At 41.9% G+C, this 15315-nt stretch overlaps 1 long non-coding RNA gene across 1 annotated transcript in view; it reads right to left on the minus strand.

The window, feature by feature from the left end:
- The window catches only part of LOC141414096 (uncharacterized), a 34387-nt gene extending 27165 nt beyond the window's left edge, over nt 1-7222 (minus strand). Inside the window, exons 1-2 of the long non-coding RNA XR_012439188.1 lie at nt 7169-7222; nt 6379-6517 (exon numbers count right to left, since the gene is read on the minus strand). This is a non-coding gene — a long non-coding RNA (uncharacterized lncRNA). The remainder of the gene's footprint in view (nt 1-6378; nt 6518-7168) is intronic.
- Nucleotides 7223-15315: the final 8093 nt, after the last annotated feature.

The following is a 15315-nucleotide window of genomic DNA, read 5'->3' on the forward strand; positions in this document are numbered from 1 at the left end:
AGCTCTGCCTCCCTACCTCCCATGGATAGATTAGGGGACCGTGCCCAGGATCCCAGCCAAGGGTAGCAAGCCTCATCTTCTCACAGTGCACAGTCCCCACCCTATTCCCTTCCTCTTGTGAGCTACCTGCTCCCTCCTTGTCAAAGCCTGGCCACCTCCTCCTCCAAGAAGCTCATCTGGCCTGACCCTCCCCACCCTGCTCACTCCAGAGCTCTTCATTCTCAAACAACAACCAGCACTCTTTTTGTTGTTGGGTGTTCATAGGTGGCTGTGCAAAATGTTCCAAGGGCTGTGCTTTCCTGGGCGTGTCTCAGGTTTCTCCCATTAGGAGTAAATCCAGGGCAGGGGCCTGGGTTGACAGATCACAAACCTGTCCGTGAGGAAGGGGATAGAAAACTACAGGTGGCTTTTCATAGCACAGAATCCTAATTAAATGACTCCATTTCTCCATTGAACTTGTCTGAACCCAACCTTCACATCTTTCCCCCAACTTTCTTCTCAAACCCAAGCCTCCCCCAGATCCCCATTCTCTGTCCCCAGTTCCATCATTCCCATGGTCACCCAGATTTGAGGCTCAGAGTTGTCTGTGACACACCAGATACAGGCTCATAGCAAATCCCTGTGACGCCCATCACCTCATTGCATTTCAAGACAACAAATATTCCAGAACACCTTCCAGGGGCTAGTTCACAAAAGATGAGTAAGATGCCAGCCTTGCCCTGGAGGGAGTCACTGCAGCATCAGTCAGATGGTAAAGAGTCCTGTGCTAGAAGCACAGAGGGCTTTGGAAATGAGAGAGACAGACTCCCACTTGGGGCTGAGGAAGGCAAGCTGAACTGTTTCTGTCTGTCCTTCATGGAAGGAATGAAACTCTGGCTCTCTAGTTCCTGGCTGGGTGGCCCTGGATAAGTTCCTCAACCACTGAGCCTTTGTTTCCTCAACAAAAATATGGGAATGATAAAAACCCTTGTATGGTTTGGGAGGCTTATCTATAATAGTAGCTAACATTTATTAGCTCTCATTATGAACCAAGCCCTGTCCTAAGTGTTTTATATATATTGTGTCATTTAATCCTTGCAAACCCACTACATAGGAGGTGACATTGTCATTGCTATTTTCAGATGAAAAACCTGAGACTTGGGGAGGTTAAGTAAATTGTCCAAGCTGGACAAGTTAATAAGGATTGGAGCCAGGGTTTAATGCAAACATTGCTTCATAACCCGATCCTACACATCTATGCAACTTTACCTTCAAAGTAATTGTAATAGTGGCTAACTTTTTTTTTGCTATGCCTAGCTTCTCTGTTGTTGATTTTGCTTTACATGCATTTAAGCCTTAGAACAACCCTGAACAGCAGGCATTACTATTATATTATGGGGAAACAGGCTCAAAAAGGCTAAGTAATGCCCAAGTCAGGCAGCTAGTTCCCTGTAGAGCCAGACTTAAACTTGAGTCTGTCTCACCAGAGGAGTACTCTCCCCTGCCATTACCCACCTGCAGCTCAGCCGGTCTGTCCACCTCCCAGGCTCACACAATCACCATGCTTGTTCTTCCTTCTTGTTTTGTTGAGACTCCCACCCACTCTACATAGCACCGCTGCATTGCCTCCTCCCATATCCTATTCCTACCCACTATTCAATGCCCCACTGAAGTTCCACTGTCTCATGAACTCCTGCATGCTTATTCATTCCAATCAACCCTGGTTTCTCCTCCTGACAACACATAGCAAGTAACATTGATGACATCTATTTTGACACTTGGTCATATTTGATTGACAGTGTAATTATGTACCACTTGACTTTGTCTTCTAATTATTTAATGTTTAGAAATCTCACATCTCCCATCAGAGTACAAAATTTCTCAAGAACAAGACCTGATTTTCCCTTTACTTATTCTGCCCCTCCCCCGCAATCACTTACCAGATGCTAGCACACAGTCAGTGCTCATTGATTGAATAGAGATGTAAAGGTCATTGAAGAGCCAGGAGGTCCCAGATTATTCATGGTGTCTACATCTTATTCTATAGTCACATGTCTGAACATGGTGTTACTCAAATGCAGAATCCAATTCATATAAATGCAGCTCCTGCCTGACTTTCTAGGAGCTGGAGACCCTTCAAAGGCCCTTCAAAGCCAAAGGCAGTATTACTCTCCCCTCCACGCTGGCAGTTCAATTCCTTGCCTTTCCCTCACTCCTTCCTTAACTTCCCTAAGTGAGAGCTCTGAGGGATCATCCAGCAGGGAAGAGATGAGAAATGGTGGGGTAAAGAGGGCACATAGGGCTACTGACCCCACCTAAGCACCCATGTCTTACCCTCGCTGTTTCTGCAGTGTCCCTCGTGATCAGGCCCTCCTTCCTGGGCCAACACCTGTACATACCTACAGGGTTCCTGACTCAGACACAAATGTGCTATCACCATATTGAAATTCTTAATAAATTTTGAACAAAGCGCCTGTGTTTTTATTTTGCACTGGACTCCACATATTATATAGCTGGTCCTGCATGTGATCCTTTCCACAATGCCAAAGCCCAAATGAAGGTGGAGACAGCCTGGTGTCCAAAACCTAGGCTCCTTCCTAGTTCTGTCACTTAGGAGTAATGAGCAAATCTTGGGTAGTCACCAAATCTCTCTCAACCTGCTCCCAGAATGGAGCAGTTTTTCTCAGCTATAAAGCGCAGGATCCCTCTTAATGTTTCAGGGGAAGGGAGTGTCAAAAAAGAAAATGCATGTAAACAACTTCATGCAGTACGTGGTACATAGTAAGTGCTCAGCAAATGTTTTATTATGATTGCTACTGTGATTATTGTTGAGGTAGGACCTGCAAATGGGGGTTGGAAATGTAGGTGACATTAGAAATGATGAAGATTTGGTCTGGAGAGTAGAGGTCCAGCCTGTCTATGGGAAGGAGAAGGTCTAGAGATTGTGAGAAGGAAACAGCCCAAAGAGTGCAGGCTTCAGCCAGGTGCTGTCACACCTGTAATCCTAGCTACTAAGGAGGCAAAGATCAGGAGAATCATGGTTTGAAACCAGCCCAGGCAAATAGTTTGCGAGGCCCTATCTCGAAAAAAAAAAAACCATCACAAAAAAGGGCTGGTGGAGTGGCTCAAGGTATAGGCCCTGAGTTCAAGCCCTAGTACAGCAAAAAAAAAAAAAAAAAATTAGAGTGCAGGCATCCCTCCCTTGTTAATTACCCTTTCTTTCCCTCCACTTTTCTAATCATACCTCTCCTGCCTCCTTGGCAAGAGCAATTTCTTATCTTGTCTTGAACATGAACGTTGCTTGCCTCTGCTTCTAAAACTGCACAGCACACTTGCTCCTACAACATTTTCTCCACTTGCCCTTCTCCCTCATGCTCATCACCTCCTCTGAGAGGCCTTCTTGGTCTGCAGCCTTCTCTAGTCCCTATCTCCTTGATTCTGAAGCAGCATCACATTGCAATTGCTCAGACCTTGCTTAGTCATGGCTTCCTGCCTTCCCCCACCCACTTAGAGGAAGCAGCTGCCTTATCCCTATCTTAAATGTAAATGCCTGAGGCCAGACACCTGACCCCTTTGAAAGTCTCCCCACCACATCAGAGGAATGTCTCTTTCCCAGCTGTGAGCTGTTTGCAAACCCACTTCTCTGTGCTCAGTTTCTATCTTTGTCAAACAGCCTGCCCCTTCTCCCCTTCTCAGAGTGATGGAAGGTAACCACTCAGAAAAGGAGGCTGAATTGCTAGGAATCAAGCTTCCTGAGAACTGAAAGATGATCAGTCATTAAATGTGTTCTGTCTTCTGCAACATGGCTAGAGGAAACATCACTGCACAGCAACCCCACTAACCGACACAGTGGATGATCTGAGCAAAGAATTTCATGACTCAATTTCCCTGCTTTGGGTTGTGAGCCTTGGGGATGGTGTTGACACATTCAGGCGGTTTTTATGGCTACCCCTCCAAGATGCCTTCAGCAAAACTTTTGTTCACTTAAGGTTGAAGGGCAATGGGGCTGGACCTAAGCAAACTGACAAGTTCTGGAAACTCTTTTGCAGTCCTCTTTCCAGTTCTTTCAGCCTAGGTCCCTTCCATCCTTTTCTAGTATACATTTGGAGGAAACGGGGTGTCCTCTCACCCAACATTTTCCTAAATTTTTATATACACATGAAATAATTTGACCAGTAGAGTCCACTTTTGCTGGAAAGAGGTGAGTTTTAGTCACTTGCTTTCCCAAGTAAATTGAACTTTGAACTTTGAATCAGTATCAGTGATATGATTGACTATATTCCCTATTCCAATAATTATCTCAAAATATTCTGAAGAGATCACGGGCAGCCCTAAAGTTTACTTGTGCCCACCCAAAACATGGTAAATAAACCTTATTTTTTTCCTGTTTTGTTCTGTTACTATTGCTTTATAATAAACCACCCCCAAATTTAACTTCCTGAACCAAAAATCAGTTTCTTATATGTCATGATTTTGTAAATCAGAAATTTGGATAGGGTTCAGCTGGATGATTCTTCTGCTCCACATAGCAGTTACTGGCGTTTCCCAATGGTCCAGCTGGTATCTCATCTGGGCTGGACCACCCAAGATGACTTACTAGTACATCTGCACTTTGCCTTAGATGGCTGAAAGTCTGGACTCACCTGGGTACTTTTCCCTTTCCATATGGTCTCAGAATCTTTGTATGTGCTTTCTTTTGTAGGGAGAGCAGACTTCTTAGATGTCAGCTCAGGGTTACAAGAAAGCAAGGTAGAAGCTGCAAGTCCTTCTATGGGCTGGGCCCAGTCCTCTCACAGTGTCACTTCTGCTATACTGTATTGGTCAGTATAGTCAAAGACCAGCCAAAATTCAGGAGAAGGGGAAGTAAACCCCAACTTTCAATGGAGGCATATCAAAGAATGTGTGTAGATGAATCTTCAATTCATCTACAGGGTAACCTGATGAAAACTTAGAAGGAAAGATATGTAAGAGAAGAAGACAGTATAGGAGTACTTGGGATAAAGAAGGCCAGAGAGAGTTTCTTGATGTAAAAGTTGAATTTGGCTGATTTCCTGGAAAAAGAAGTAAACTCCTAAGCCCCCAGATAACTCTCCATACCCCAAACCTAGCTTGACTTAGTCAGATCCCAGGAGTTTCCCTCACTGAATATCTCAAAATCCAACCTGTGATTTAGAACCCACTCTTACCCAATATCTAACTTTATTGTAGGATCCTCTACTAACATTCTAACAACTCCTATCTCTATAGACCCTGGTCCCTTAGTCTTACTGCCTCCCAGGACTGTTTTCTCTAACAATATGATCATCTACTTTGTACCAGGATCCGTGCTAAGGATTCTGTATTCACTATTGCATTGACTCCTTGAAAAAAAATATTACTCTTATCTCTCTTATATTACAGATAAAGAGCCTGAGACCCATGAGAATTACGCAACACACCCAAGTTCAGGTGGCCCAATTCTAAAGATGAGGCTTTTAGCCCTATGCTATCTATTTAAATGTCCTACCCATACCCTATACCTGAGCCTTATAGTCTAAGCACTAATAGTCACTTGGAGTGGGGGAAGCCCCTCAATATGGTGTCAAGGACCCCTTTAGAGGGCAGGGGAGGGGAGGAGGAAACTCGGGAACCCTAAATCCTTAAGGACGGAATATAAGAACTCTCCTCTGTCGAAAAATTACAATCAAAGTTTTTATCTTAATGTCATGGTGTATGGGTCAGTGGTGAGGGTAAATCAGTATATATTATTACTGAAAACTGATTACAAAGAAATTGGAAGAGAATTAAGCAGGAAGAGTGAAAACCGGACAGTTCATTTGGCAGTATGAAAACACCGTAATTACTCCCCACTTAACTGGAAGTTAAGTGACACTGACAACCTCAATTCTGTGGAATGCAGCAACAAATCCAGAAGTGAAAAGGGACTTTGAGCACCAAAAATAGCTGACAAATATTGAACCAAAGCCAGGTCTTCAGGCCTCCACAAGGAGCCTTGCTGGGTTACATTGGACAAAACATTTCAGAGGTTTAGAGATTTGACCTCTGGCTTCCCAACTCAAGGCCCTAGGAAAGCAAGGTGAGATAAAACCTTTTCAGAGAGGGAAGCACTGGAGAACAAAGAGACAGCAGATAAATACCCTAGCAGCAAAAGACAATTGGACTCTAAAGCAGACGAGCATTGTGTTGTATGTCACTGTACTTTGGAAAAAGTAAGATAATGCCTCATTGTATGGCATTATAATACTGTAATATTGTATGCCTGATGCTTTATGAAGCCCTTTACCCACGATATGTCATCACACCTCCACAGGAAGCCTGGGAAATAGGTAGCCAAGGAGAAAACAAAACAGAGAAGATTCGTGACTTTTCCATGACCACAGAGATTAGCTGGGAGTGAACCTGATCATATGATGTCCAGTACAGGAGTTTTCTTATGATGTCCTCTCTGCCATGACTTGGCTCTTTCCTCTCCACCATGATATCTCCCCTTTTCATAATGGTGACCATGAGTCATCAAGATTAGTTTCTGTTTAGTAAACTGTGTTGAAGAAGACAGGGAAGTAGATAGTACTTTAAAAAAAAAATTATTAAAAATATAAAAATAGACAAAGTCTGGCATTCAGGATAACTTTCAGCTTTCTGGTCTCAGCCATTTTATAAATTACATTCATTTACCTCTTTATACCTAATTGCCATGTGGCACAGTAATGCTGATATGCAGCATCATTCAAGTGTATCTCTTGAATTTTCTAGCACCAGTCATTCCCCTCCATCTCTATTTACTGCCTTAATTCTGTTCCCCTCTCACTGTCTAGCTCTGTCTCTCTATCTCTATCTCTGTCTCTCTTTCTCTATCTCTCTCTTTCTCTCTCATCAGATTCCTGATTGGGATCTCTGTTTCCAGTTTTGACCCCTTAAATTTATCCTCCACTTACATCACTCTGACCAAGTCAACAGATAAAAAGTCACAGCTCCTTAGCAGAAATAGAGCCTTACTCCACTATCCAATCCCTCTCACCCTCCACAGCCTCATGTTTTGCCACTCCCCGCTCCACAATCGACTCCTACAATGCCAAAGGCTTGTAACAACTAAGCTTCTCCTACGTATCTGGTGGCCTCTGCTCTGTTATTATTCTCTCTTCCTGAAACACACTTTGTCCAACCATTTACTTGATTAACTTCTGCATACCTTGAAAGAGCCAAGCTTAGTTGTCATCTTGTCACCTCTTCTTGGTGTCCCTGCAATATCATAATGATCCTATCCTTGCATGTATCAACTAAGATGCTTGTTGTTGTTACAGAACTCCCACACCTAGAGCAGCGGAAACAATAGGGGTTTATTGTCTCATCCCCAGAAACCTGGAATTAGATGGTTCCAGGGTTGACTTACTGATGTCAGGATTCTAAATTAGCATCTCTGAAATTCTCTTGGCACTTCTGCAAGATGGTTGTAGCAGCTCCAAACTTAGATGACAACATTCAAAATCAAGAAAGGTATATTAGCACACTAGGGCTGCCATAACAAAGTACCATAGGCTGAGTGGCTCAAACAATAGGAATTTTATTTTCTCACAATTTTGGAAGCTAGAAGTCCACAATCAAGGTGTTGACAGAGTTGGTTTCTTCCAAAGTCACTTCTTAGCTTGCGGATGGCTCTCTTCTCCCTATCTCTTAACATGCTCCTTCCTCTGTGTGTGGTGTCTAAATGTCCTCTTCTTTTAAGAACACAAGTCCTACAAGTTCTGCTGGGTTGAGCCTTACCCTAATGCCCAATTTTAAACTAATTACCTCCTTAAAAACTGTACCTTTGAATACTGGAAGTTAAGACTTGAACATATGAATTTGAGGTACATAATTCAAAGATTCTGGGATAGAAGTCCCCCTCTGGGAATAACTGTTTTCAGGTAAAAAAAAAAAATTATTCCAGTAGACTTATAGACAAGGATTTGCTAATTTTCCCCTTTCCTAGTTATAAGGAAGACTAAGAAAACATTTTCACTTTTATAAAGGGAACAGGGCTCTGGTGACCAGAAAGAAAGGGTAGAAATGACTACTAAGTTACCAAATGTCAGACCAAGCTTTCACACTTGTCTGCTTAACGGAGTATGTCCACGTCTCCCATTAGCTCTTTGAAGCAGAGACTGGCGTTCCAATCAGCTGCATACCCCTAGTGATCAGCACAGTGCCCAGCTTATAGTAGGCATTCAACCACTATCTACTGAAGGAATGAACGAACAAGAACTTAATGAACTAGATGAACCTGTTTGTGTTATATTTGATTACAACATTAAACTTTGTTTGTACATTTGGCTTGCACAGTCTGTGGTTCACACCTTTAAATAATTGTAGGGAGCAGTGCTATGGAACTGTTATTACAATCAGAGTAGATCAAGCTCTGTGAGCTTTGTCTCCTCAAAGTCTGGCAGAGTACATGGCATGTAGTAGCTGCTGCATAAATTTTTGTGGAATGAATAAATTAATAATGGATGAATGAATAAAATGCAAACAAATATAATGTGGTTATACAGATCTAAGGAGTTATGGTTTCTAGAAAAATGTCTTCCAGAACTAGGTATTCATTCTGTTCTGCCAGTACTTGCAAAGGTGGTAGATCAGCAAGTATCTATATTACAAGGCTATTTCTGTTCAAATAAAGAGTGATCCAGATGAATTTGTCCATAGTGCTCTGTCATGCTGAGAGCAGTTTCAGTGGAGAAGTAAAAATACATGAATAACTATAAGACTGAGCTACTTAAAGTGGTGTTGATTCTGGTTCTGAGGAGCTGCAAGATGTCACAAATCCTACAAAGCACTGCTATATTCTAACGTATGTCACTTTTGTTCCACAAAACCCCACATATCTGCCCTTCCATGATCTACAGAATAGGGCAGAACAAAGCACCTAACAAATGAGCAGCATTAGTTGTGGATAAGTGACTGATTTGGTGGTGGCTCCTCAAATTCTAACCAACCACCTCCAATGTTAGAGAAATTCATGATTTCCATTGAATTCCTGGTTCTCCGTCTGCATCAAGGTGAGAGGACTCAGACAGGTAAGGTGCAAATCACATGGGTAAAAGGGGAGCACAGGAGGCAAAAAATCAAAGTTGCCACAAGTAACTGGGTTCCCAGAGGCAGTGTATTTTGGCATCATGAGACAAACTGTGTAACTGAGAGTGAGTCTCCTCTCACCCTATTTCAGACCCAAGGGGCTCAAGCCTCCCTCATGCAGTTCAAGTAATGAGGTTCAATTAAAACGTTCAAGTTCAATTAGTTTTTCAGGGCTTCAGGGGCAGACTCAGGCAAAATATTTTCTACGAAGAACTTAAGAGAAACAAGCAGTATTCTGGACCAGAGGGGCATGCAGGGGCAGGAGAGGACTTGGTCTGTGCCCAACATCTGCATAATGGAGAAGCTGGACAAGACGGCACTTGTGTGTGTTTGTGCTCCTGCAGCACCTCTTCTCTGTGCCTCAGGTGCTTTCCTAATAGTCAGTTGCATGCTAGGGTGTTTTCCTTATAAGTTGTGAGTTTTTCTTCTTTCCTTAAAGCATTGGCAGCCCAGATTTTTGCTGGAAAATCAAGACCTGTTAATATAATGACAGTGATTTTTAAAAATTGTGCCAATAAACCTGGTCTTAACACATTATTTACTGCAAGCACATTAGCCAAGCCCATTATAATAATCTATTGTTGAGAGAAAAATATCCTGGCAGTACATGTATCTGGAAGTTCCGCCTTCTGGATTGATGCCAAAATATGATAGATTCCTAGTTCCTTATGATGTCCAACTACTGTACGTGAACTCCCACTCCCCTCCCCACTGCCAGCAAAATAACTAGCTTTGATGTTCTCTGCTTTCCACAGTGGCTTTAACTCTCTGGCAGAGTTTTGTGCACTAAGCACTCTGCTATTTGGAATCTCATTACTTATGCTACAAACTGGCATCCCACAGATCAAAGGTACAATGACTGAGGAGACACTGCAAGCTCCTGCAATGACTTCTGAGCCATTTAGAAAATATTTGATTGTGTTTAGAATAGTTTAACATTAGTGTTTTAATATATTCTTCAGAAGATGTTTTCATGCTTGCTCAAAGTAGTCTGTGCATTAATGAACTATACAATAATACATTCTAATAAATCAAGATGATGTGGACAAGTTGGAATGAGTAAGAGAACAAAATCAACAAAATAAATTGACAAAAATTAATGTAACTAATGTAAAGTCTGGCATTCAGGTATAAAAACTACTTAACAGAAGAGACCTGGGTTGACAGTCCCTGTAAGAAAGCCATGGGGTTTTTGACAGTCAACTTGGCAGTGTATAATGACCTCTGAAACAGTTGATCCTATCCAAGGCCATCTTTATTTAAAAAAAAAAAAAGCATCCAATTCAAGGAGGGAACAGTTTCACTCTGTACCTAGCTAGTCAGGCCAGGTCTGTGGAGGACTGGGTTCCGTGATGGAAATCACATTTGAAAACAGAAAGAACTGAGGATGTTTCTTTTGGCAACTCTGATATTATACTTGTCTTCAAATAGTCGATAGGTATCACATGGAAGAAACATTAAATTTAATAGCACAGTCCTAGTGCCCAGAACTAGGAGTCGTGGTTAGAAGTATCTAGGAAAATATTGGAGCTTCTTACATGGAGCTCAAGGAAGCACTTTCTACAACATTTAGGGTGATCTAAACATAGAACATGGTCAATGAAGATTTCTAAAGTATTACATCAATTTCTATTCTTTGCCTCATGGTGGGTACTTAGCATGTTTGATTTTTTGTGGTTTTTCAATTGATCTACATACATTTTCATATACTCTTTTGAAGATATATTTTACAATGAAAAAACATAGACTTGGTTGTAAGGCAAAGTTGTGAATTCCCCATTATTGTAAGCATTCAAAGAGAAGCTGATGGCACTGAATGAGAGGAGAAGATATGACCTCTGATGTTCATTCATCTCTAAGATCTTGCAATTCCATACATACAGAAGCAACTATTACAGCAAAGCTCTTCCACAGTATGAAGGTGATACTTTTTTAATTAACTTGATGGGAGACCTCAATGTAGTAGGTTCACTACAACCATTACTGGCATTTGTTAGACTATGATCTACATGTCTCTATTACAGTGACTATCATTTTTTATTGGCCATTATATAATGAGAAGTAGACACAGCCTCTGCCCTTTAAGGATGACAAATGACATGGACAGTCATAAAGAGAATGCAGTGAGATCCGGATATGAATAGTGAATAAATACAAAAGAAAGTAAAAAGATTTATGTAGTAAGCAGGTCAAGGTTTCAGATATTGTAAGAGCAGGGAGCAAATGCCAGGTCTTGGAAAACACATCCTAGATATGTTAAGACTAGAAGCTAGCACTCTGCTCCATATAGCTTCAGCAGGCTTCTGGGAAGAAGTTATAAATTGTGGCAATCCAACATTTGGTTAGGGGACTCTTTCTCCAGGGATGCTAGGAAAAAAAAAAAGCTAAAATAGCGTAAGTGGTCATTTCCTCCTATTGATTCTGTTTTCCCATTCTGCTTCTTCGTGATCTCTCACTACCTTCTCTACTGTGCTGATCTGAGAGGGGGGAACCAAGACCTAAAAACGGGAAATGAGAGGCAAGGGTATTTGTGGACTGTGATGGACGTGGAATCCCGGAGAGTCCTTGAGTCCCCAAATCATTGCTAAATAAATAGCCAAGCTCTCAGCTCTTTCTGGTTGAGCCGTAACTTTGAGCAAAGTTACTTCTGCTTTGGACTCACTTAACCTTTAGTCTGGGGATCCCCAATCATGTTACTGACATTAATTCCTCTATCCTCACAACAACTTTAGGTTGATGGGAAAAATAAACCAAAACATAAGACTTTACAAGCTAATGTAGCCCAATGTGGTAAAATGCAAATAGTATCTAGTCAAAGTTTATTCTTTTATAACTTATCTTAAATTTACTGAAGGGGACACCAAGCCACAAACAGTATAAATAAGTCAATTTCACATCCATCCTTCAGTCTTTGGCTTCATAAATGTCAATAATGTATTAATGTTATAGTATTTTTTCTTCCTGGAAATTCTTGTCATGGTCATTTTATGGATGGAGAAACTGAGCAGGATGATTAAAAACTAAACCTTCTAAACTAATGCCTAAATGAGAAACCCAAAAGCCCTAACTCTCAAAACAAAATTCTTTTCTCACTAGATTCCAACCCAAATTTGAAACACTGAATCTATTCAAAGTTTGTGAAATTATGTGGTAACTGCTGTCAAGTTTGAGTTCTTGATACCAAGAACAACGTGGAGTCTAGGATGGTAGCAAGAGTAATCACAATCCTTGACCTTTGCAAAGGGTTTCATAGTTTACAAGCGCTCCACGGTAGCTATTACACTCTGTCCTCATCAAGGACATCAATAATGTCCCCTTTTAGATAGGAGGAGGCTGAAACTCAGAGAAAGTTAGTGGCCTGTCAGAGAACAGAGTCAGCAAAGGGCAGACCTATAACTGAAACTTAGGTCTTCTAAATCCAAAATACAAAAAGAACAAACTTTGGGGGAAAGAGGCTACCTGCCTTTTCCTGGGAAACTTACTGGGGACAGAGGGAGAGAGAAGAAGCCAGCCTCATCCATCAGCAACTCAGCACAGGACAGCAGAGAAGGAAATTATCATAATTAGGCACTCCAAATGGTGGCAAAGAACTGCTTAGGACACTGTGCAGACTGTCTCTAATCTCTGAGGGCCTGCAACCTAAAACAAACACACTAGGAAGAACAAATATGTACATGACACACAGATGATAAAGAATGGCTAACTAATACAAGAGCAGACAGGAAAGCATTTATATCATATATGTGTCCGGGTAGGTTTTGGGTGTGGAAAACCTAGGCGTGTAAATGAAAACGGAAGCAATAAAGAAGTACAACTGGAAGGATAGAAAAAGAGAAATTCAGGAAATGTTTTTGGAAGAAAAATACATTTTAAGAGTCCCTCTTTTATTTATTTTATTTAATTTAAGAAGCTGTAGGAAAAGCCAGGCATGATGGTTCATGCCTGTAATCCCAGCACTTCAGGAGGATCACAAAAAAAAAAAAAAGTAGAGTAGCTGTATTGCAGTGAGAGTGGAGTTGAGAGTGTGTGGTTTAGAACAGAAACTTGTCCTGGACATGTGGAACAATTATACTGAAGAGTGAGAAGGGGTAGGAGGATAGTGTCAGTGGACAAAGAGGGCTCTGAGCAAGCAGAAACTCAAGAGAGATTACAGCCTGTCCGACTCCTAGGCTGTGCCCTCAGGGTTTCCACCCCCATGCTTTCAGAAGGTGCGTGCACTCTCCATTTCAGGAGCACAAAGAATCTTCAGAGTGAAAAAGCCTGTTTGCAGCAGATGCAGAAGGCAACAGTGCTATAGTGAAGGAGATGATGGTATACTGGGCAAGAAGTCCCCAGCCATCCCAGTCTCCCCAGGAGACTGGGAACCAGGAGAGGTTCCCAGTGCACAGTTCATCTACCCAGACCCACTCAGTGTTGGGGACATGATTGTTTGATTTATCAAGCCCAAATTTACCTTTTGAGTTTCAGAGCAGTGATAAGATTCTCAGTGTAAAAACTCTGTTGAGTTCTTCTAGGATCTAAACATTTCTCAATGCATCAATGCAGACTCCAGCCAAGTACAGAGACCTACTTATCTCTGCTGTTTACTCAAATCATCCTTTGTGACCCCAATTAGCCAGAGGACCAGCAGCAAAGAACCAATAGGAGTCTGAGGTGAGTCAAATACATGCAGTCTTTATACTCTGATCCTGGCCCTTTGTAAAACACAAGGTCCTTGAAGTTGACAGTGCTGGCTCTAACCATGACCATTTGGGCCATGAGCTAATAGATTAGCAATTTCAGACTTCCTGATGAAACTGCTCATTCCTGATCACCCCGATTTCTGAGGTGACACAATTACTAAGATTTCCAGGGTAGGAGAACTTGGGATTCTTATAATGATTCTTGTGATTATTTCTGCCATTTATTCATCTGCCATATTTACAATGTGCCATTTTCTCTTAAGCACTCTATGTGTATAACGTATCTAATACGATGATACCTATATTATCTAATATACAATGAAATACCTATAGACATCTGTAGGTGTCCACAAATAGACTGGAAATATATTACCTTTAGACAGATGAGGAACTGAAACAGAGAGATTAAGTAACAACCAACATAAAAAGCTAGAAGTTCAAGACTTGAGGACCTAAATACAATCTCCATCTTTTAACTAAATCCCAGATGTTTTGGGTTTGTTCAATCAAACCTCTGGGTATTTTTCATTGTTCTAGGTATGATGCAGTAGAAAATATATAGACGATTCTTACAAAGAACTCACGGTCTACTTGCAGATATTGGTAAGCCTCTGCAGATATTGGTAAGTGCCTCTGGCACTTAAATTTTGCTCACTTTATTCATCTATATACTAGAACTTCTTAAGTAGAAAAGACCTGACATCACCAATGCTATAATCCCTTCTTTTTTAAACATATAAGGTAAGGTAGCATGTCCAAAACTTTCACTACTAATGATAATATTTCTATGTTCTTTGTGACAGATAAAATGGAAAGGTGCTATTAGGGCAATGGTACAAAACAAAGTTTTGATTTGATTAAAACCGATCTTCAATTCATCCCACCTCTCATCTTCACATTTATTAATTCCCCACTCTCTGCCTCCGGAGTCAAACTAGGCCTGGACACCACTTGGATTTAAGGGATAGGCGTTGGACATAAAGTTGAAATTCCTTCTTATGAAGCCGTGAAGGAAGAAAAAAATAAGCTAAGCTTTGCACAAGCTATTTGGAATTGCTCAAGCAAAAACAAAGGGTAAAGGAAAGGGGAGATGTGTGAATGAATTAAGGAAAAGACTTGCAAGCTGCTAGGATGGGGCAAAGACTATCTGCTGAATGACATGGCCAAGGGAGGAAGCGGTCATACTCCCTGCTCATTACAAGGAGGCAATGCCAGAACTTCACCCAGGCTCCGTGGCTGCTTTCAAATGAGTATGAAAGGGCCCTTTCTTAGGGCAGAGAGAAGAGTGTCTGATGCCTGAGCCTGCGGGCCCTCCTTCCCACTGTGAGCGTCCTTTTCTGGGGAAAGGTGGTCTCCTCTCCTCGGTGCGCGGAGACTTTACCCCGAGCCCGGGCCCTTCTGTGGGGTCTGCGAGGTCCCTTCCCGCGGCAGGTAGGCCCGGCGCAAGGCCCTACCGCACAACCCCGCACCACTACGCATCACTCCGGAGACTACCGCCGACCAGCTCCAAGCAGCCAGGCCCGGCCGCGCCAACCGCCGCGAG

This window comes from Castor canadensis, chromosome 11 (assembly GCF_047511655.1).
Source record: "Castor canadensis chromosome 11, mCasCan1.hap1v2, whole genome shotgun sequence".
Classification (NCBI taxonomy): Eukaryota; Metazoa; Chordata; class Mammalia; order Rodentia; family Castoridae; genus Castor; species Castor canadensis.